At 40.6% G+C, this 23,651-nt stretch overlaps 1 protein-coding gene and 1 long non-coding RNA gene across 6 annotated transcripts in view; one reads left to right on the forward strand and one right to left on the reverse strand.

Moving 5' to 3' along the window:
• LDLRAD4 (low density lipoprotein receptor class A domain containing 4) overlaps positions 1 to 23,651 on the forward strand; it is a 280,021-nt gene that overhangs the window by 139,182 nt on the left and 117,188 nt on the right. The gene's annotated exons all lie outside the window — the stretch shown is intronic.
• On the reverse strand, positions 21,845 to 23,391 carry LOC310848263. Its single transcript, XR_014566246.1, has 2 exons — positions 23,030 to 23,391; positions 21,845 to 22,187 (listed from the first exon to the last, which is right to left on the reverse strand). It is a non-coding gene; the product is annotated as an uncharacterized lncRNA (long non-coding RNA).

Raw genomic sequence — 23,651 nt, forward strand, 5'->3', positions numbered from 1 at the left:
TACCATATGGTTTTTAAAACTCTTATGCACTTTCACCTTGTCATACCACAGATACGCATGCCAGCCGAGGTTATTATCATAACCTTCTAAATCTAAGATGTCTGTGTCCTCAAGAAGTAGCCATTGTTTTAACCAGCAGAAAGCTGCTGCCTCATAGTAGAGCCTCAAGTCCGGCAGGGCAAACCCCCCTCTATCTTTTGCGTCTGTTAAGATCTTAAACTTAATTCTGGGCTTTTTGCCCTGCCAGACAAATTTAGATATATCTTTTTGCCACCTCTTGAAACACTCCATCTTGTCCAAAATTTGTAAAGTCTGAAACAAAAATAACACTCTCGGCAATACATTCATTTTGATAACAGCTATACGGCCTAACAAGGAAAGTTTCAGTCTAGACCATATATCTAGATCCCTTTTGATTTCTGTCCAACATTTCTCATAATTGTCCTTAAATAAATTAGCATTTTTTGATGTTAAGTTTACCCCCAGATATTTAACTTTTTTAACAATTTCCAAACCCGTTACATTTTGAAATCTATCTTTTTCTTCCGGTGTCAAATTTTCCCCCAACACTTTTGTTTTTTGTCTGTTCAATTTAAATCCTGCCACTTGACCAAATATCTCAATTAGGTCCAACACTCTTTTCGTACTCTCCTCTGGCTGTTGTAATGTTAGAACTAAGTCGTCTGCAAATGCCCTTAATTTATAATGTTTCGCTCCGACCTGAATACCTTTAACCAGCGGGTCCATTCTAATCATGTTTAACAAAACCTCCAGGACAGATATAAACAGGAGGGGAGACATAGGGCATCCCTGTCGTGTACCCTTTTCTATTGATATATCATCCATCACCATACCATTCACGATTAATTTTGCTTTTTGTTCTGCATATATCGCACCTATACCATTTTGAAATCTTTGGCCTACCCCCATTCCCTGGAGATTCTTCATCATAAAATTCCAATTGATGTTGTCAAAGGCTTTCTCCGCATCCACAAAGATCAAAAGCTGAGTTAGTGAATCAGCCTGCCACTTTCAAAACATTTCTGTGACAAGTTTGTGGGTGTTGTTGCAGTGCCCAGGAAGGCAGCTAATCTTCCAGGACCATATCCACAGTCCAGAATTCCCTTGCACAATAAATAGCTTCTCTCTTATCCATCTTCCAACAGCTTTAGCAACTTGACTTATTTCCAGCAGGCTCCGGTGTTCTTGACAAAATCTGCATTGATGCCAGTGAAATATTTGCCAGATGCTTCTTGGAATCATTTTACCTTTTCAGTCTTTTGTGTCCCTCCGCCCCCTTTAACAAAGAAGTGCTTGTGAATTGTACAGGATTCTGTATTTCTTTTGTTTGTCATCCCATGTACCTTTTACACCGAACACCTGTTGTTTGCACTGGGATACCTGCAGTACTGCTGGTCAGCCAACTGCCCTGTGACATTTACAGTAGATGTTACCATTCAATAACTGCTCTCGGAATATGAAACTTCCAGATATTCTTATGCTACAATTTTTATACAATGCATTGTTTGCATACAATGCACTGCATTGACTGTATTGTTTATTCTGAATCAACTGCCTGTTAAGACCCTCACCCTGCCTTCCTTTCCTATGAATTTAAATTATGTCAATAACAGGCATACATTCTGGGTGAGATCATGCCCACATGAAGACTTGACTGGCCTCAGGTGTGCTCATACAGCACGCCCAGTCCTTGCCAGTCCCTGATCATCTTCCACACCTGAACACAGATTATGTAGACCATATTGGTGGAACACTCCACAAAAGGTTTGGGCCTTTGTGCCACATTGCAACTGCTTGTCTAGGTAGCACTTTCTGTAGTTTTCTTTTATTAGTACTGTTTCTCCAATGCCAATGCAACTGCTAAATGGAATCATGGGCCAGAAGGGCTGTATGCAAGGCTTAGATATTTGCCAAATAGGGTTTTTAGAGAGGAATACTGGATTGACAGACTTTGTCAGACCCAGTAAGATGTGCTGTAGCAGGGAGGGGGGCCGGAATTAATTCTTCCAGACAGGGGATACAGAGAACTGTTGGCTTATTTGCTGAAGGTAGAAGCAGCAGGGTCCAGAAAGAAAAAAGGAAGAACTTGCCAGACTCAGAATCTATAAGGGAAAGTGGAGGGGATTGCTGAACATGGGGAGCTGTCCAGCTCCAGTGCTCTAGTAAGTAAGGATGTTGCACCATTTATATTATATTAGAGTGTTATATCTCTCTGACCTCACTTCCTGCTGCAGCTGGAGCATTCTATAGACTTACTTCTGTAGATATTTTGGCCTCTCTGCTAGACTCATGCTTCCTGGGAAATGTGTGAGAGGCCAGAAGTACATTGTATCTCATGAAGGTTGCTTGACCTTTAATATCTGTTTCATCTGTTGCTCATGTGTAAGGGATATGTTTCAGAAGCAATAGTAATGGAAATAGGGTCTTATGGGTTTCTCATTATTGACAAACAAGGACATGTTTTCTGCATTTTGGTTGTTGGAGACCCTGGGTGGAGGCCCTTATTCTCATCTGAGAATAAGTGAGTGACATAGTCTTGTGATGGGAGTTCATGACATTGACAGACACGCCAAACACCCAAGATTTGTTGAAAGTTTATTGAAATGTCATCTGTCAACAGCAAAAATCTTTGATATCTTTGGTGATTTGCACAGAATTGTATGAAAGGAAGAAGTGGTTTTAGCACCCTTTCCCACAAGAGTGTTTCTTCTGACATTGGAATTGAGAGCTATGAAATTTGGATAATTGCAGGTGTAAAATTGCAATTGGAGCTGGCATCAACATAGCAGGGGTTACTCTCCTGGGTAGTATGAGCTAAGTTTGGATGCAAACTTAGCTTAGTGTGTGGCTCTGGCAGTACTCCATTACACTCCCTTTCTAACCTTTATCCCTCTCTGGTCTGGACTGGGTAGCAGATTGCTAGGTAGCCACACTTGTCTTTTTGTTGTATGATATACCTGCATCCAAAACTCCAAGAGTTATGCAAAAATAATTTGTTTATTTTGAAAATGAATTGAGCATGTGTGTGGGGTTTTTTGGAAGCTAAATTTCTGGTTTCTCCCTTTATTTTTTATATAAAAGTCCAGCTTCAGCAAATTGATTTTTGTGTGACTGAAGTGCTATATCTACTGTGTGTATGGAAAAGAGGAAGAAGGCAACTTGTTAGATCAGTGCTGATCTCTATTCATTGAAATCAGGACCAAAATCGCAATGAACTGTGGCAGCCTTTTTTCACTGCTTGCCATCTTTCGATCAATTCACTTCCTGCTGCATGAAGGAATTATTTGAAAAGTCCATTGTAACCTTGAAATTATATAGCTTTGAGCCCCTCCACTTTCATTCAGGTCCTGGATGAGGGGAATGGCCAACAAACAAGGAGGTTAGGCTTGAGTTTCAGATAAAAGATTTGAGGTTGATGAAAATGTTCCAGCAATAACGGTGTGGCTTCAGGTTTTTGCTGTAGAATGCATTAGAATAAGAACAAAGAAATTACTCAGTGTTCAGACTTCTCAATCTCTGACCTATGACATGCATTGAGAAACCAAATATGAGGATATGGCTTTTGCAGAAATTTAATGAAAAGATCACCTGGCATTTTCCTGCAGCTACTTGTTAGAATTCTCCACTCTTACTATTGAAGGCTTATTGAGGAAAACTTCTGGATAAAGGACTTGGAATTGAGAAGAACTCTCAATCAAATCAAAAGTTATTAAACTTCTCTGGGATTTCACCTTGACATTACTTAACCATCTGTATCATCCAGTCAAGTAGTAAAGAGAATTTCCACATGTCAGAGCCAGATGTGTGGTAAAATGTGTGGACCTAAGAGGAGCCTGCTGGATCAGGCAAGTTGCCCATTTAGTCCAGCATCCTGTTCTCACAGTGGTCAACCAAATGCCTGTGTGATGAATGGGTCATCACTCAGTGTTTTGTACTGAACTAATAATATTTTGTACTGAACTAATTTTATTTGTAAACCAAGGTTAAGGCATTTATCAATGTTTTCCTTGAAAGAATGTGATAAAATAGTATGGAAAACCCATTGATCTATTAAAACAAAAAACAAAAAAAACCCCTGAAGGTTTTAACGCACAGATGGGGAAACTGTGCCCTCTAAATGTTGACTTACAACTCCCAGCATCCCTGACTATTGACTGGTGGGAGTTAAGAATCCAACAATGTCTGGAAGGCCTAATGTTTCACACACCTGTTTCACAGGACCATTTCTATGAAATGATGTTCACTTCAAGCTCTTAAATTTCTCTGGATTTAAACAAATTAATAAAACATACAATATATGTTGAAAATGTATGGTAGGATATAATAATGTGGGGGATTTATTGCTGTTTCTTTCTAGGCAAAACTACCCTACCCCAAAAGACGAAGGCACTCTGTGCTCTGTCTGAAAGGAACTTTCCTGGACAGGTTTTGAATGTGCTGGGTTTTTTTTTTTCTGAGAAGCTTGATACTCTGCTTGGAAATCCAGCAGCTTTTTTCAGAATTAGTATTTTTGTGCAGATATTGTATATTAATTAAGCAGCTCAATCGAAAGAGAGGAAAGAGAGAGAGACTTTTTAAATGCCCAGGAAACTGCATTCCTTTAGGACAGAGAGAACCACAAATGCTAGATTAATACAGTGATTGCTCACAGCTTCACCATTAAACTTCAACTTTTTCAGACTCCTGAATGCAGGCTCTGAAATTAATGGTGGACTTCCTCTTTCTTCACATGCGTGCATCTCTGTGTGTGCACTTTTGTGCATGTACACTGTTTCATTGGTGATGACATTGTAGGGAGCACACAATGGACTGAATTTTGATAAGGTATTTCTAGCCATGGCCTGTGGTGCAGAGGGCATGATGCTGCAGGGTGGCAAGCAAAGGCCAAAGGCAAGTAGAAGAGGCAGGCCAAGTGTTCATAGGCAGATGTGATGTATGAGTGGGTTAGTGTAGTTACCTGTTTTGAGATGCAGGTGGAGATCCTTAGAAGTGCTAAGGTGGAGGGAAGCTGCAGAAATGCAGGCTCCCTACATAGGCTTTCATTTGTGCTTGCTAAAATGCCTGCCATAAGGAAACTTGGGAGGATGCCTTCAAAGACTCATGGAAGAGTGCTTTCATAAAGACAGAGTTGAAGCAACCAAGAGGGCCATTTAGAGAAAGCAGGAGGTCAGCTACTTGTGTGCAGTCCCTGCCAAGGTCAGGATAAAGCTTTTGTCTTCCTTAATGTGCTACAAAGCTACATTGGAGTTGGCAGTAGCATGCAAAAGGCTGGCCTTTTGGGTGGGTGACAGTGGCTTATGCAAACAACTTCTTCCCATTCCAGTTTCCTTAAATTAAACAAATATGATCAAAATCATTGTAGGGAAGGGGGTACCAAGCTAGCAAAAGTGTCTGCGTGCTTCGTTGTAAAGAGTGGGATGCAAACTAGAGGGGTGATGAGCTATCTCTCTCGCAAACTCCTTTCCCCCTCTTCTCCTTCCCATATAGAAGTGGGTGGGGGTGCAGTTGGATTAAGCAGAACCCTTTCTCATCCACCAAGCTTTTAACAATTTACTTTAGAGTCCATTCTTAATGTGCATTTTTGAAATGTTGAAGACTTCATTCAGTAACGTGTGAAAGTGTTTGTTTGAAATTGCCCTATGTGAATATTGCTCAACTGAAGGTGGTGGCAAGTCCTGCAGCTTTCATGAAGGGACAACTTGAAGCAGAAACCACTTCACGTGAAACAGAAGGAATTGCTCACGATGACATCAGTCACCTAAGAAGTGTACATATGAGCGAGCCTTCTGATAAACCACTGTAAATGGTTCATAATAAAGATAAGGGAGTTTACCCTCTCTGGGGGCATAGAAAAAACTTCAGAAATTGTTATGCACACAGTGTTACTGAAAGAGGGGGGATCCTGAATCTGTGCCAACAGTTAATTCTGCAGTCATGAAGGACTTTTTAAGTAAGTATGTTGGCTCTGTTTGAATATCCTGCACCTGGTCATGAAACAATAGACAATACCACTGGAACTGTGTATTGAAGTGTGTTATAAATAACTCACTTGTGAGCCAGCTTGTGAGGATTAATGCATTCTTCCTATTAACATTTCTCTCATGCTAGAAAGTTTCACAACCTTAAAACTTTGAGAAATGAAAAGGTATTTTTTAATAGATTGGTTATGGCTGCTATCTTGTTCAAATGGTTTGCCCCGCAGGACCCATGAGAGAAAAGGGGCATTTTAAAGCTGGGGTGGATGCCAGCTTTAAATGCCCCTTTTCTCTCATGGGTCCTGTGGGGGCAAACCAGGGCAGGGCAGGGCTGGCAAGATTGGACAGAATAGGATCCAGAGATTGGAGGTGGGGAGAGCTCAAGCACTCCACTTGCAAGAGGCACCTGCCCCTTTCTTGCAGGACATCACAGAAAGGGAGGCGGAGCTGTCCGAGTCAGGCTCTTGAGGGCAAAGTTTCCATGGTAGCCAAGGAGGCAGTTGACCAATCAGCAGGGCTGGCTGAATCAGAGGTGGAAGGAGAGTCAAAGGGAAAAGCTCAAGATCCTCCCTCAAGAAAGTGCCACTCTCTGCATTGACACAAACAGACCTGGCCCATTCCTTGGAGTGCACACTTGCAAGCACAGTCTTCTCACTTGGGATGAGAAGACCCTGCTCCTGCCAGGGGTAGGAGGGATGCCTGAAGCATTTGGACAATGTCTTAGCTACTGCCAAGTCATGAATCTTGTAGCTGTGCTTATAGACTTATGAATTGTGTATCCTCTATCTTTAATTAATGCTGAGACCATGAACTGATTTACTGAATACAGCTTTCAGGTTTCCTAGAGCAGTGAATTCAAATACCGTATTGGCCTCAATATAAGCCTTGCAACCCCCCCCCCCCCATTCTGACCATGAAAGGTTAAAGTGTGGCTTAAATTCGCGACTTTACAGCATGCAGCCAGGAGCATGGGGCAAACAGCACGAGGAGCGTGGCGAAGCTGCGCCCGCCCCATGCATAGTCCCCATCCTCTCCCCAAAGGCCAGGAAGGGAGACAGAGCAAGGAAGGGGAAAGGCCGTCAGCAACACAGTCCCCCCCCCCCCCAGTATGCAGCCAGGATCAGTGAGGGAGGGAGTGTATTATATTCAGGTATTTTTTCTTTTTTTCTTTTCCCCCCTCTTATATTCAGGTGTGGCTTATATTCAGGCTAATAGGGTACTCTGTCTGAGGGTGAGAGCCAGGAAAGTTTTCTAGCATTTGAAACACAGGCAGAATTTACAGTGACAGGCAGAAATGGCTGGTCGGAAGTGTTATATATGTATCTGTGTTGAATTGCTGAAAAAATGTATGTGTGAACTAGATTCCATGGATTTTTGCCCATTTTTTCCACTGGATACGCCTCCCCCCATGCAGTGTAGATTGATCTTGCCCACTGATCTTGGTTTACCATTGATGCATGTTTTTCTTTCAAAATGCATTCATCTACCTCATAGTTTGCTGCTGCTACTTTCAATAACAGTCTAACTATTGAAGACTCCAGCTAGACCTCCTGTAATTCAGTGCTTATGAGTTTCTATGTACCTGGATACAATTAAGCCACTTCAAGTGCCCTGAAGTCTAGGAATGCAGGATACAAATTGTGGAAATAAATGAATAAAGTACAAAGCATGTGCTCTGATTCAAATTTGAAGGCAGGTATGTATTTTTATCTCAATTCTTCCTTTAAAATACATATACACAACTCAAATTTGGCCTCTACCCTTCTGCATTTTAATGAGGAATATGGCACTCTTTGCAGAACTACTTCTTACAAGATTTTTTTGTACTCGGATATAAATAGTCAAGTACAAGTACAGGTGCTGTGTGTCAAATATGAAGAATATACAAGTGTTTGCTCTGTTCCTAATTAAAATTCACTCAGTCATGAGGGCCTGCTTGCTTCTCATATGTATTTTAAGAATGAACAAGGCTAAAAATGATTAATCTTCAGTTCAATTGGGATGCTATCTATGTGCCTGTTTACAGATTTCAGTGAGAAATAAAGGATAGGAATAGGCATGGATCACATAAGGTAATATCCAACTATATCATCTTTAAGAGCAGACCCTTTTCAATCCATGGACTTAGGTTAGTAATGGCTAACCCTACTGACTTTAATCGGTCTACCGTAAGTATGTCTGAATCAGATATCTCCCCATAGTACACAAGTTATGTTAATTAATTGCACTGTATGTCCTCATAAAAACCAGCATTGTGACTTCCAAGCTAGCATTGGTGTTTCAAACAGGGCGGGTTACAGGACAAAGACAAAACACTCCCCAACTCAAAAGACTTATTTGAACTTAAAATGGTTCAAGAACCCTCTTTAATGGGAATGTTGAGTTTAGGGGCTATATTTCCCAGCAGTAGTTCCTGCTGTGACTTGCATCTCTGACCAAGAAAAGGGGAGCTGCTTTTCCTGAGTTAGAAGAGAGAGAGAGGGGGGGGGGATGCCTGCAAAAGGAGGGAAAACAGAGCTAAAGAAACTGGGATTTTTTTACTAGAACACCATGGCCTACCAATCAGAGCCAAGTGTCAAATAGTGGCTGGAGCACAGGGGTGGAGCCAATGCAAAGAAAGTGGCATAGGCTGAGCAAATTGCTTCCTGCTTTCCATGTGCCACACACTGGAATGGGTTGCATACACAAGTCTGAATCTCCATCTGACTTACTACAGGTCAGGGAATGATATTCAACTAACTTTTATTCAGTTTAGACCCAATGAAATGGATGAACATGACTTAGTTAGGTCCATTAATTTCAGTGGGTCTCCTCTGAGTAAAACCTAGTTGAATATCACCTCTGGGATCTAAGTTAACCTGCTTTTGAGGAGTCCTCCCAATTCCATGTGCAACATTCTACTGTAAAGAAGCCAGAGGTCAGTACAGCATTTATAATCTATAAAGCAAAATTAACAGTGTTAACAAAAAAGCAACCAAAATATAAACTAAGACCTGTTACCGTAAGTTCATGACTCAGAATCTTTCATTCTGTTCAGCTCATTAAAATACACATACACCTAACGCTTCTGCAGCAGTCCCCTTCTGAAGGTTCCTTGGGCTGGAGGTGGAACAGCACAGGTGAAACCAACCATTGATGGTAAACTAGAGTCTCACTTCCCTCACACACAAGATAAACTATGCATTTATTCATAACTGAAGCATTATTTTATGAAGCATAAAATAGTACTCCAGTCACAATTTAGTACAGTGGTACCTCGGTTTTCGAACGTCTCCATTGACGAACATTATGGTTTTCGAACGCTGTAAACCTGGAAGTAAATGCTTCGGTTTTCAAACACGCCTCAGAAGTCAACCGTGTAATGCGGCTTCCGCTGAGTGCAAGATCCTGAGGCCTAGCTGTCAACTATTGAGTTTTTGGTTTCCTAAATTTTCAGAACTCAAACAGTCTCCGGAACAGATTACATTCGAAAACCGAGGTACCACTGTACTTCTAAACAGCACTTCTGCTACAAAAATCGTCTCTTCTGATTTCCCCCACAGTGCCCTATACTTGTGCCAAAGGCCCTTTTGATTGGAGGCCTGGTTCCTTACCTTGTCATCATTGTATCCGTGTATGCACCTGCTCCAGGGTTATAAGGTCACTTGGACCCAATTTCGTATTCTCTTGTGGCTGCTATCCAGAGGAGCATAATTTCATTCTTATTGTCAAATATATTAACAACAACTAGATCCCCCACTATTGTGGTCCTTGCAATTTACACGCAGAGGTGGAACTAGATGGGAATATTTTATACACAAAGATAGCCACCACTGTCTTTCTTTTATTCTCTGGCAAAGAGAGCTTGGCTTTACATACATACACATACACGCAGCAGTTTGTTAGGAATGATTCATGTCTGTTCATAGCATCCTCTATCCCCCTTTATTTATGCATCTGCAACAGTTGCATGCCATCAAGGTATCTGGATGACTTATAAGCATAAAACTAATTTAAACACAAGAGAAAGCATAAACCCTAAAATCAAAATCAAAACAAACAAACCAACAAATAGCCCACCACAACCTCAAAATCAAAAGACAGATTTAAAGACTTAGAGGAGCAGACTGAGTTATTTAAAGGGCCTGGATGAACAGACCTGTGATAGTGCCAAGTGAACTACTCTCGGAAGGTTGTTCCACAATCTGGTGCCACTACCAAAAAGGCCCTTTCTGAGGTGGTTATCCACCTTGCTTCATGCGTGAGTGGCCACTTACATATCACCAGAAAAAAAGGTGAAAAGAGGACAAAGATTTGCATATATTTATCTATACATACAGGTACAAATTTAGTAATAATTGCTTTACTATATATAGAAATACAGTACATCTCACCATAGTGGCAAAGAATGTGACCTGGTGACTTGTGTGCCTGCCCAGTTTCCTGTTCTAGTGCCAGTTCAAGACCCCTGCTCTCCCTTCTTATTTTTGAGCAAGTTCAAGACCCCTGCTCTCCCTTCTTATTTTTCTTTATATTTGAACCAGACTTGGACCAGACAGCTCTCCAAATAGAGGCCTGCCCTCTGTAAAGTAGGACACAAGGCCACCCTAGACCACTAGCTGCTAACTACTCACATAAGGATGTGGTTGTCAGTTACAGTTTGAGCGTGGAAGACAGGGCACGTCAGAATTTTATAACAAATCTGGGCAGCATTTGATGAGATACTTTAGTCTGCTCTGCTCTTCCTCCTCCTCTTCCTATCTATTACTGTGTCCCAGGGCACCAAATATTGAGTGCTTTTCTTACTCGTTTCCTTTGATAACCCTTTCCCACATATTTAGCTTTGTGCTTTTTTGATACCTTGCGTGCTCTGCTAAAATGAAGTGACTTTCATGTTCAAAGATCTTGCTACTTACCTGTCTGCCTAATTGTGAAAATGAATGGTGCCTCTTTGATTTAAAACTAACTCGAAAGGTTGCTGATGGTGTTCGGTGAGTGCATATGCAGTACACAAATCACAAGAGACAGTGCAGAGGAGGATGCATAAAATGAAATGTTCAGTCTAAAAGCTTTGCTTTACGGCTCTGTCTTCAAAACACGGTGACATTGCAGCTTCCTTTCATCGAGGCTCTTCTTAGCAATCCTCCTCAGGCTTCCTTGTGCTGATGCATTTGTGTTCTTAAAGGACTATTTGACTTTCTTCAAGCTGTTTGTAAGCTCTGTAGAAAGGCATTTCATTATTTTTCTTAGATCCTAGTTGAATAATGTAAACCATTTAAGCTTTGCATCAGCTGCTGCCAGTTTGGGCTTACATACGTTGACCTGGATCCAAACTTGTGAACTGAAGTTGCTGAGCAAAAATTCAAAAGAATGAAAGAAGATTTTAAAGATGTACAGACATGAAAGCTAGGCATATTTAAGTAGTTTCTTAACTATGGGTTGCATCCAGTCATACTCAAAGTAGATCCACTGAAATCAGTAGACGTAAGTTTGTCATGCTCATTGATTTCATTGGGTCCTCATATTGTTTTGTACTCTGATAAAATATCTGAATGTTCTAGGACAGTGGTTCCCAATTAGCTAATTACTGAGGACCCCCTATTTTTTATGCAAATTGATTTTCTCTGGAGTTAAAGATCTGACTGGGACAAACCTTGTTATGTTGAGCTCGTATTTTGCACAATTTGTATACGGTGTCTGTTTGATAATGTGTGGTTTGCTATGTCTAATAAAGGATAACTATTTAATACCCTCTATTTTTCAAAAGCCAAGCCATGGATTCCCTACTTTTGAAAATTTTCATAACTCTATGGTGGTTATCTGTGCAAAGCAATTTTTTGAAGAAAATGTGGGGTAGTCCCTAATAAGCAAATGATTTTAGGTGTTATTAGCATGCAAAAATGACAGAGATTTAGTTGGGGGGGAATACAAATTATTTTATTAATGTATAGTACAAGTGAACAAATTAGGACTTGTCTAGCGGCTAATAAACAACAACAACAATAACATTTATTTATATGCCACTCATCTGACGGGGTTGCCCCAGCCACTCTGGGTGGCTGCCAACAAAATGTTACACCATCTAAACCTAAATGTGATGGGAGAAATCATGCCTCCTTTTGTCCCTTCCACATCCGGTTCAATATTTCCTACTTTTATTCTCCAATCTGGTTCAACATCGAGCTGATTTCTATGCTTGTTCTTTATATAACGAAACATTGAAAATATTTGTTCACAAAGTTATGTGAAACAAAAGGAAACTAGATGTTTCAAAGCTTTTTCATCTAACTTCTTATAATCAGCAAAAACCTCCACCCAGAATTGGTCCAGTCTACATTGTTTGAAAAATGATTTCAATGAACCATCACAAGTCACATCAAGTGCATTTTGCTCTTCCGCAGATAGAGTTGTTAGTTGTACATAGGTACTTGTCCAGGGTTATTGTTTTTTGTTTGTTAGTGGGTTATGTATTTTTGTGTTTTTTTATTTTGTAAACATCCCTGTGATCCTCGGGTGGAAGGTTGTATAGAAATTTAACAAACAAGCAAGCAAATAATTTTTCTTTCGATAGTGCGTGTATGTGTGTGTGTTCTCTCTCTATTTAAAAACTTCTTCAGGAGGAACACTGGTATTAGTAGTGATTCTTTACATGTGTGAAAGGAGTGTTCTTTCAGTTAACTCATCCTTAAAATGTGCAATGAAGTGCAATTAGTTTAATTTTAGGGGCATCTGTTTTGCATGAAATAATGAGAATGTATGGTAAAATATTTACACTTCATTGTGTATTTTTAAGAATTGGGATATCTAAAAGACAACTCCTTTCACACATGTAAAGAATTGCTATAAACAGCACTACTTAATACAAGCTTGTATTCATCACAATTATAGGCTCCTGACTACGACGAGTCTGCAAGTGAGCATATTATAGCCTTAAAGAAGGTCCAGAGCTCAGTGGGAGATCCAAGGATCTGAGGGCCACAGTCTAAGATTGCAGATAATTGCTTCCCACTGGGCTACGTGGACTGATGATCTGACTTAGCATGGGCAGCTTCATATGTTCATTTGCCTCATATGTAAACAGAAGTAGGCCTCTGTGGTGGGTGGAACTAATAGACAAAATGGAAAGCAAGGTGGGCCAGGTGGATCTGTGACAGACAAGTAGGCTCGCCTTCATTTATGTGAGCCCCACCTGCAGTCTCTCAAGTCGTACAGACCAGACAGCGGTTACTTCCTTAGTGACAGCTAGGCCTGAGGCACATACCTTATGTATTGCTAATTAATATCCTTTTTTCTGTTCTCTTGGGGCATGTATGTGTGAGATCATGCCCTTGAACATTTTTATTTTGCCTCCTTCTTTATAGCTACTGTGACAGCAGATACTCAAACTAAAAATGTTTGTCATAAGTCAGAGTACTTTTGATCCCAGAATAGATGAGATTGCATGTGGCCTCCATTACACAGTATTCATAACATAAACAAACTTATGATTATGTCATAGCAACAGGCAGTGCGGTTACACATGTAAATTTGATTGAGGTCTCCAGGAACGGAGACCTCTGTGTCCTAAAATAACACAGCAACCTACTTCTCAGTAAGGGGGCCCTAAATAATTTCAGAAATTAGATACGCCACCAATAATATGATGCCTTTTGCGGGCCTTCTGTAGGATTAGCAGGGGGTAGACTTGAGTCCACACAGATGTCTCTTTCCTAGGTAGGTGAAAACAGCTCATCATCTGAGCTTGGTGTGAGACACGATAACTTAGATTCTGACAACGTGAATAACGTAGAGAAGACTCATGCTTTGGCAACACCCCATGGAAGAAGACTCAAGAGACAGAGTAATGCTGGAAAGGTCATATTTATTCAAAGATAGCAATAGAAGATCTTCCAACAATAATCAAATTATCTAATTATCTAAGTATGGGCAGGTAGGTTTGAATTGACATACATGAGGGAATCTTCCCTCCACTGCATTGGGCAAGTAAACAGCCACATTCTGTGGCTCCTCAGACAGGGGGTTGGGATAAAATCCTGCCTTCTTGCTATATGAACCATGGGTATGCGAACCCAATATGCTCACTTGGGTCCTCACCAAGGTGTACACAAGAGCTCTAAAGGGAAGCCCCAAGAAGCATCCACTCTCAGCCCAAGCCAATAACAGTGGAATTTAGAGTGACCTTTAACCTGATATTGCCTCGGGGTTAAGCCAATTAAGTTTCCTTACCTGCTGACACTGAATGCCAAACAGACCAAATAAGCACATACATCAAGGGCAAATCAAAAAACCCTGCAGTTTGGAACAGGCAAAAAGGAATCCCAAGGGACTTTCCCCTCAACACTCCACGGGCTAAATAAAAGTGTGAGGTCCATTTCCCATATCCTTTAAGTTTTCTGTTTCCCTCCTCAGATTTAACACAAAGTTGCCACAATATCTGTATATATTGATTGTCCAACTCAAATTTAACAGTCATAGTAACATTACCAGAAGAAAGAGACTTGCAACACTTATTTTGCTGCAAAAACAAACTGATACTTTGATCTTGTTTGGATTTGAAGGTAAAAATCTACAAAGACTAGCAAAATTTTATATAACCCATAACTCATGGTAATTTAATATATTTGCTTTAGAATCTTCAGCTATTAGAAGAATACTGGTTAGTATTGTGATTGTTGTCAGTATCCCATTGGGCTAATAGGAAATAAAAGAAACCGAAACAAGGGAGAAAAGAAAAGTTCTCATTGTGCTCAAGGTTACTATAACAAAATGCTAATTTCAATATTGCCATTTCATCTGTGGCATTAAGCTTTATTATATAGTCAACTTATTGATTGCTTACTATATATAAAATACCTCAAAGTGGTATAAGTTTATGGCCTTCTCATTGCCATAGTATAGGGCATTACTCTCTTGTAAATTGTCTGCTTTCTTTTCTGACAATACTATGTGTGTGTGTGTGTGTGTGTGTGTGTGTGTGTGTATGCCTGTATGTGTCTGTAGTGTCTCTTCAATAAAGGCTTGGCATGAACATAGTACAGCCTGTTCAACCTTCTGCCTTTACTCGATACCAGGTGTCTTAAACTATTACAGTGACCACTTACAAGTTAGCACTCATGCTTTCTGTATTTGGGGGATGGAATTGCTCAAGATAATCTGGTTTGACTTTTCACTTAAAAGGTAAATATTAACCTCTCACAAGAATATATTATCCCAGAGGTTTGGAGGTTGATATTGTTTCAGACTGTGGGCTCGTGCCACATACTGCTAAACCATAGTTTATTGTTATAGTTAGTGGACCTAGCCTTCCTCTCCTCCTTCAGTGTGGCAGCAAGGTGGAGTCTGGGAATTTTTGAATCCATTTTATGCTTACCATGTCAACTGAACACAGACAAACTGATGTTCATCTTCATTATGGCAAGTTAACATCAAACTATAGTTTACAAAGCTAGCTTATTTTCACTAACCATAGTTAAGGCTAATCCAAGTTTAGGGTTCATGTTAACTGGGTTCATGTTAACTGCAACTTGAATTGTCCTTGAATTTTCCTATGTCTTATGTCACAGATAGGCATGGCTCACCCATAATACCCTGGCGGGCCATCCTTTGAGATCTTGTGTGCCTAGTTAGACCTGCAGTCCGGAAGTTCACCACTGAACTATGGTTTAGCTTTATGCGCAAACTGGGCCAAAGTGACAACGTTTTCTTTTCTTTTCTTGAAGCGTCAATTGTTGATGAAGGGATTATTTTCAGCTACTTCATTTGTGAAGCACCTGCTGCTTAGAAATTTGTGTGCATTTCAGTGTTTTATTAGCTTGTGAATTTTTCTTTTAAAGGTACAGAATTTTAATCTTAGGTGCAAATTAAATAATTCTGCTAAACAGATTACACTTGTTTCATGTGTTAATATAAGTGGCTGTAACCCAGTTCCAACAACAGAGGAACACTAAGTCACGTGATGGTGTTGGACTTTTTTTAAATTAAGAAAATTTCAATTTAATTCAATTAAATTCAAACAGGAATTTGCTTCAATTAGCCATGGCGGCTATCCCCAGTTGCAGGCAGCAATGCTTCTGAATACTACCAGTTGCTGGAAACCATGGGAGGTGAGAACGCTGTTGTGCTCATGTTTTGCTCACTGGTTTCCCACAGGTATTTGGTTAGCCACCGCGAGAACAGAATGCTGAACTAGATGGGCCACTGGCCTGATCCAGCAGGCTTATTCTTAGGCTCCCACCTTCACACAGCCTTTCTTGCCTGAGGTTAGCTTACCTCTTGAGTTAATTCAGAATAACTCAGTTAAATTGCTTTTTTCCTCTCTGGCTGCTATGATTCCGCCATTCATTGTTCTACCTGAGTCTCTGTGGCACTCTCTCCCTCTTCATTTTAAGATTCCAGTTCTTAATTTTAAAGTTATCTGATTTTTTTTTATGCTTCCTATCTCCAGGCACAATTTCTCCACATTCCCAGCTCTCTCTCATTCCTTTCTACAAATGCATATATGATACCTGGTCCCTTTGTTTTCTCTGACTCTATTTCACTCATAACTCTCCCCTCTACAATGGACCTAGTACTCCTATGTATGTAAATATCTTTTGAGGCAAGTGGGAGTTTTGTAGAGGCATTTTTTTTTTTTGGCTGTAGGGTAGGATAGCTTTGCTGTTCTCAGACCTTCTATTTTCAGGGCCCACTTGAGATGGCTGTCAATTACTGAGGCCCCCCAGTCACAAAATGGCAGTACTACTGAGTCATTTACAAAATGGTGGTGGTTTAAGGAAGAGTTTGGCATACTAAGCTTATATTTGCTAACACCATTTCTTTTGCAGGGGACTTGCTAAATTATTTGCCACAGTAGGTTCCTTCTTGCAAGCAGTCCCACAGCTAAGTAGATTATACATTGGCTCTTGAGGCTTCTTGATTCTCCCTCCTTATTTTCAGCACAATTTGCTGATCCAGAGGTTCTAAACCTGTAACTGTTTTTATTTAACACATTTGCCTCCCTTAACTAGCTTTTAAAAGTATTTTTACTCTTCACCTGTCATTTCTTTTCCACTTCTCCTTTCACACTTGATTCCCCACAAAACTTTAGTTTCTTTCATCCCTATTCCTTTTCCATCCACTTCTTCATCTTACAACAACTTCTGTCACTTATTCCCTTTCTATTACCAGTTTGTTTATTATTTAAAATATTAAGCCTTATCTCTCTTTCTGATTTATTTTGATGCCTGCTCTGGCCCTTTCCACCCAGACAAGAGAGAAGTTACCTGACCTAGCAAAAGACTGAATGGGAAAGAAAGGGGACTGGGGAAGGGTGTGTGTGAGAAGACAAAGGGTCAAAAGACACACCAGGTCCCTTTTCGTTCTCTCTCCCTCAGGACGTCCATCGCTTTTGCCTCTCTCTTTCCCAGTTTTTCTCTTCCTTCCCTCACTTGGCCAGCTACTTTTCCCATCCACCACCCACTTCCTCTTCTTTCTTTCTTGCCCTCCAAGTTTCCTTTGCAAGAGATCTGTTGTTGCCAGTGTTGGGCCAAACAAAAGAGTGTGCTGCTGCTGAGGACTTCAGTGCTGAGGCCCACCTGAAGCTGGTCTGAGACTCACCCACATTTTGAGTAAGATATGTTGACTATTTGCTTCTTTTTTGGTAAAGCCTCTTGCTGAATACCTTCCCTGTGTCAATTTTGAAAGCCATGATAAAAGTGCTATTGTTAATAGATTGCCGCGGAGATCTAAACATATCCCCTCAAAGGAGTAGCCCCAATGCTGGCAAATAATTTCCCCCACAACATTTAAAATACAGTAATTCATTGCCAGGAAAATGCTTTTCTTTCCTTAGTTCACCCATTGCTCTAATGCTGTTTGAGATACTGTTAGGAATGTGATCACTGGAATCTTTTGGATATTGCCTGTGACGAGTAGTGATGAATCACAGAACTGCTCTACATACCCAGGTTCCCTCTAGATGATCTATAGCCCTATACAGGACTTACCTGCTTTCAGGAGGATTTCTCCATTGCAAACATTTCCTAGCAACAAAATAATTTGAGCCACTTGCTAGGAAATGGGAGTGGGGAATCGCTGTGGCTGAAGAATGGGGAGAGAAAGGCCAGAGTTTAAATATTGACATTTAGTATAGTCAAATGATCCAGCTTTCTGTTTATCTGACACATAATGCTATGTTCAATGAGCCCATGAAATAAAGTATATAAAAAGTGTAACATTCAATAAATTATATAAAGGCTTACACTTCATTTCAGAAACAAGGGATACACAAGACACTACACAGCAATAGGAATAAACTACTTATTTATACATTTGGGCAGCCTAGAATCGGCTTCATAAATACAGGTGGAATGCAAAATACATTCCCAGTTCTCAGTTTTCTTACAAATTGCTGAGCAGATTGATGTTGGTGCATTTAGCTCTGTCCTTTTTAGATAAAGATCTGCTTCTCACATGATTTCCTTCCTCTCATCTAATGTGCTCTTCTTTGATTCTACTGTACTTCCATCTCCAATATTCATCTTTCCCCAGCAAAGCTTCATTAAATGTCTCTGGTGAAATACAGCAGATTTTATAGCACATTTGAATGTTGGACATTGACACTGAATGTTGAACATTGACATCCAGAGACTTATTTCCCAACAAAATTCACAGCACAGTTTTTTGGGGGAGGGGGGGTTTGTGATGTTCATCTCCAGCTTTTCCCCCCATTCTATATCCTCTGCATGCTCTTGTCATACTAAGTATTTGACTTATCCCTGAATGTAGGCCTTTTTAGGATGAGGCATGTAGCATTAGACTAGGACCCGTTGTTTCAAATTCTGTTGAGCTATATGACTTTGCTCATGTGCAAAATAGCAGTTGCGGTTGCAAACGAGTTACTTTGCGTGCACACACATAACAAAACCCACCACCTGCCTTTTCCTTCCCACTTTTCTTACCATCATTCCTCTTTCTTTGTGGCTCATCGTCTTTTGCTTTCTGTTCCTCTTTCTTTTATTCCATTTTAGTATCTCCATCTTCTCCTTTTCAGAATACCAGAAGGTGTTTTCACCTATGGCTCCTCTTTTAAAGAAAGATCTCTCACTTTCTCCCTTAATCTGCTGCATTTTCAGAAGTGTCAGTTCCGTGGAATCGACGCAGCAGCTGTAGTTCCACAGGTGGTGCAACAATAATACATTTTAACAGTTAGCATGGAGCATTCGGAACTGAGAGTGCTTGAGTATTGTAATATTAGCATTTTGCCTCGGACAAGCCCTTCCACTTTTTCAGGCTTGGAAGCAGCCTTTTGGGATAGGGGCTAGAAGGGCAACGTGAGGGAGGGCACAGCAGGGCAGCAAGCCCTTCCAAGCAGCCTGTTGCGCCTCCTGTCACCCTGCCAGCCCCACTCTGCTTTGCGAGGCTGGGATGTGAGATCGGACTCGCAAAGCAGCGCGGGACTGGCAAGGTGGCGTGAGGAGCAAAATGCCCTCAAAAAAAAGGGGGGGCCAAGATAATGACACCCCTTGCTGCATATATGAAGGAGCGTCTCCACGCCCATCACTCAGCCTGGGCACTGAGATCCAGCGCCGAGGGCCTTCTGGCGGTTCCCTCATTGCGAGAAATGAGGTTACAGGGAACCAGACAGAGGGCCTTCTCGAGAGTGACACCCACCCTGTGGAACACCCTCCCTTCAGATGTGAAGGAAATAAGCAGCTATCCTATCTTTAAAAGACATCTGAAGGCAGCCCTGTTTAGGGAAGTTTTTAATATTTAATGCTGTATTGTTTTTAACACTTGATTGGGAGCCGCCCAGAGTAGCTGGGGAAACTCAGCCATATGGGCAGGGAATGAATGAATGAATGAATGAATGAATGAATGAATGAATAAATAAATAAATAAATAAATAAATAAATAAATAAATAAATATTATCTGTACTACGCCTCTGGATTGGCCTGTTGTTATACTACTAGATCTACTGTTGCAGCTAGAATTTCGAGTTCAGTTACATATCTCAAGTCCAATTAAGGGGTATAGGAAGCTATCTTCCACTGAGTCAGATCTATGACCTGTCTATGTCGGTATTGTCTATACTCACAGGCATCAGTTCTCCAGGGTTTCAGACTGGGGTCTTTCCTAGCACGGGGAATGAAACCTCGAACTTCCACATGCACTTCTTTTGATCAGCAAGTGGTCAGATCACTACCCTTCCCCATACTGTGTGCTACATCCAGCAGCTTATTCTTTCTCTATACCGTTTGAAATTATAGCTCACAAGTACACCTTTAACTTCACTCTACTCTCAGAATTGTGTGGTGTTTGTAGCATATTTATTGTGTAAAATAATTGAATGCTAAGCAGTATTGTAAAGCCATTAGTAAACCGTTCAGCATGAGCCCTTAGGATGATTTTGTTTCTTACTTAGGATATCATAATGTGAAGATTGCTCTTTCTTATTTAAAAAACAAATAACCAAGGTGGAAATCCACAGTAAATTTACCCAGAATTAATCCCATTGAAATGATGTCTACTCAGTAGTCTTACTGAATTCAGTGGTGCTTACTTTCAGGCTGCAACCCTATGTTTGGAATTGAGCTATAGGACTGCAGACGTAAGGACATTTACTATGCAGGTGTAAGTCTCATTGAATTCAGTGTGACTTCTGAGTAATATGTTTGGAATTGGACTGTAAAATTAGATCAGAGTACAATGATAAAGAGCCTGTGATACATTGTAGTTTGGCAAATCTGCTTCAGCACTGAAAGCTTCTCAGTCTTACCAGCAATCCTCCCCCAATTTATTTAAATAATAGTCTACATTTTAGGATGATGGGAAGCCAGTCTATGGTTGCCAGAACTGTGGAGAGAACGGATATATATTTAACAGGTACTTTCCGTGCATTTGCAGTGATTTACAGCAGTTGAAAGCTGTGAAAGAGGTTTATTTGTATTTAGAATAGTGTAATGAGAGACTATAATTTGACTCCTTTGCCTTGTTAAATTTAACATTTCTGGTAACAAGTTTTCCCAATGTGAATTCCATAGTGTGAGGAAGAGAGGATGATAATGACAGTGATAGCATGACCTAGCACTGAAAATATAAATAGCTTGGGTATGTGAGAGAGAGGATTGAGGTGAAAGATGCGGAGAAATGGAGCTGGGTTTTTCTGTAATACTTCAGCATGAATAAGAGATGATTCCTGAAAGTCAGTGAATTTTCTACTCTGGCACTATAAAACATAAATTGTCTCCCATTTTGGCTTTGTAGTATATTTATTATAGATTTAGTTTTCCAGTAACAAGGGTGAACTTTGCATTCTCCATCATTCTCACCTTGTTAACTAGTTTTCTTGTTCAGTGTGTGAAACAAGATGCTGCCTATGAAATATCAGGACTAGGTAGGCCTATCCTAAAGTACAACTTGAAATGGCAACTCCCCTCCTCCCCCGTAACTAGCAACATATGCAAGGGAAATTTTATGGCCATCACACAATTCCTTTAAAAATAACAACAGGGGATGAACTTAAGAGAGCCTTCTTTTGTTCCTCCTCAGCCAGCCTGACTGAGGCTTCCTGTGTGAATACTACCATAGTGCACCAACTATTACTACAGGAGACTTGTAGACACTTCCCATATATCCATACAACCACCATTCTCTTCCCAAGAGCCCCGTCTTATAAATTAGGCACACACTAGTGGTGGGGAGATGTAGAGGGCATGGGCAAGAAGGATCCATTGAAATGACTTCGGGGTGTGAACTAATTATGAATATGTCAAGGTTTATTTTTCTAGCTAGTATAGAATATATCATTTATTTGAGAAACAGATTGTCCCCCCCCCATCTCTCACACATGAATAGTTTCTCCCACAAGAGAAGCATACATTGTCCTATCCTCCAATCACATGCCTAGCGTTTATTCAATTACGCAGTATCCTGTTGCTGCTTGTTCCCCAGCTCTCCCAACGCATGTCCATCTCCTCTTCTGCTGCAGGTAGCTTGCTTGCTGCAGGTAGGGCAGGACTTGTTGGTGCTGTTTTCAGGTTTGGTGGCTGCTGCTTTGTGATTCTACTGGGTCCAGTTGCATGAAGAGGAAGCTGTTGGTGAAGGAGGAAATTGCTTTGGAGCCATTGGGAGCCTTTTGGTGGTTTCAGAATTGCATCTTTAGAAGAATGCAGTCACACGGCTTTTCTTCTTATGGATCATTGATAATCTTCTATTTCATTAGGTAGAAGAATCTAACAAGAAAGGGGGGGAAAGGAAACATGATTCCTTGTGAGAATCGTGCCAACAGCTTGTTTGCTCTTTGTCTGCTCTTAAATTTTCCCCTGCTGCAACCGTTTGCTGCAAAAGATCTTGGAAGGAAACAGTGTTTTGTACTTTATTATACACATGGCCAATATTTTGTATTTTATCTGATTTTGCACCTTGCAGCTTGTATTGTGTCTTGTTTAAGCACCTGCTTCCTTCTTCTGAATCCTAACTTTGACTAAGATGCTAACTTCACAGTTCAAATCCAGCCAAAGAGGCCCTAAACACATTTACTTGGATGTTAAGCTTACAGTCATACCTCCATTTACGTAACCCTCTGTTTACATAAACTTTGGGATGTGCGCGTGGCAAACCCAGAAGTATTTTACCAGGTTTTGCCGCATGCGCAGAAGCGCTCCTCAGGTTGTGGAAACCTCGGGATCTGACCGGACCTCCGGAATGGATCCCGTCCGCAACCAGAGGTACCACTGTATTTGATTTTGAGGGAACTTGTTTCCTTGTAATCTCCTTGCATGTAAAATTTCTCAAACTGATCTTTTATCAATGCAGATACATATGAGCAGCTAACAAGGATTAATATATTTTAACACAGCTTGACTGTTCTTTTTCTTCTGCTGCCAGTACTGTTAAGAATAAATGAAGAGTGAGTGTGAATCTAAATGGTATTAGTAGCTGTGAAGGAATGTTAGTTTGTCTGGATGAGTTATACCAAATAGTATGATCTTAAGAATTCAGTCTTGAAGAGTTCCAGCATCTGGGAAGCATGAAAGAGAGAAGGTCACATCATTAAGAAGCGAAAGGAAATCACCTCTAGGGCTTGTTGCGTAGCCTCTGCGACCGTTGTGCTCTGTATAGTCAGTTGCTGAAATCTGCTTCCCAGTTGTCAAGATCTTGCTTGTTTCTTTGGTGTTCCAAATTCTAAAATATTCTTTTGCTACGGAGCAGCTGCTGCAGAACCTCTAGCGATCTGACTTCAGTCTCTTGTCCTAATGGTAGGTGATGGCAGAACTAGCTCAGTAGCCCCAAAGGCTTGGTACTTTCGTTGTCTACACTGGAAGGGCTGTAAAGTCTTTTTAGGGTATAAGGGCCTTGCATAACTATTATTTGCCCTTTTCTTTATTCCTCTTCACTGCTGCAGCTAGACACTTTAAAGGCAGCATTTAGCCTCAGGACTGAGTTGCTGGCCCCTTTCCAAAGCATGGTATCAACACGCTATTGCATTATGTCAGGGCTATATTGCACTTTAATGTATTAGTGTTGTAGAGTTGATGCTTTATAAACTAATAATAATAATAATAATAATAATAATAATAATAATAATAGCCATTTGGACACAGATTAAATTAAATTCATGTGGCTGAATTAGTGTCATCATGTCACAGACATGTCACAAGGAAGCAGATGTTCCTGAGTAGCACACAGTAGCCTTA

Source organism: Podarcis gaigeae, assembly GCF_964106915.1.
Source record: "Podarcis gaigeae genome assembly, chromosome: 7".
Lineage (NCBI taxonomy): Eukaryota > Metazoa > Chordata > Lepidosauria > Squamata > Lacertidae > Podarcis > Podarcis gaigeae.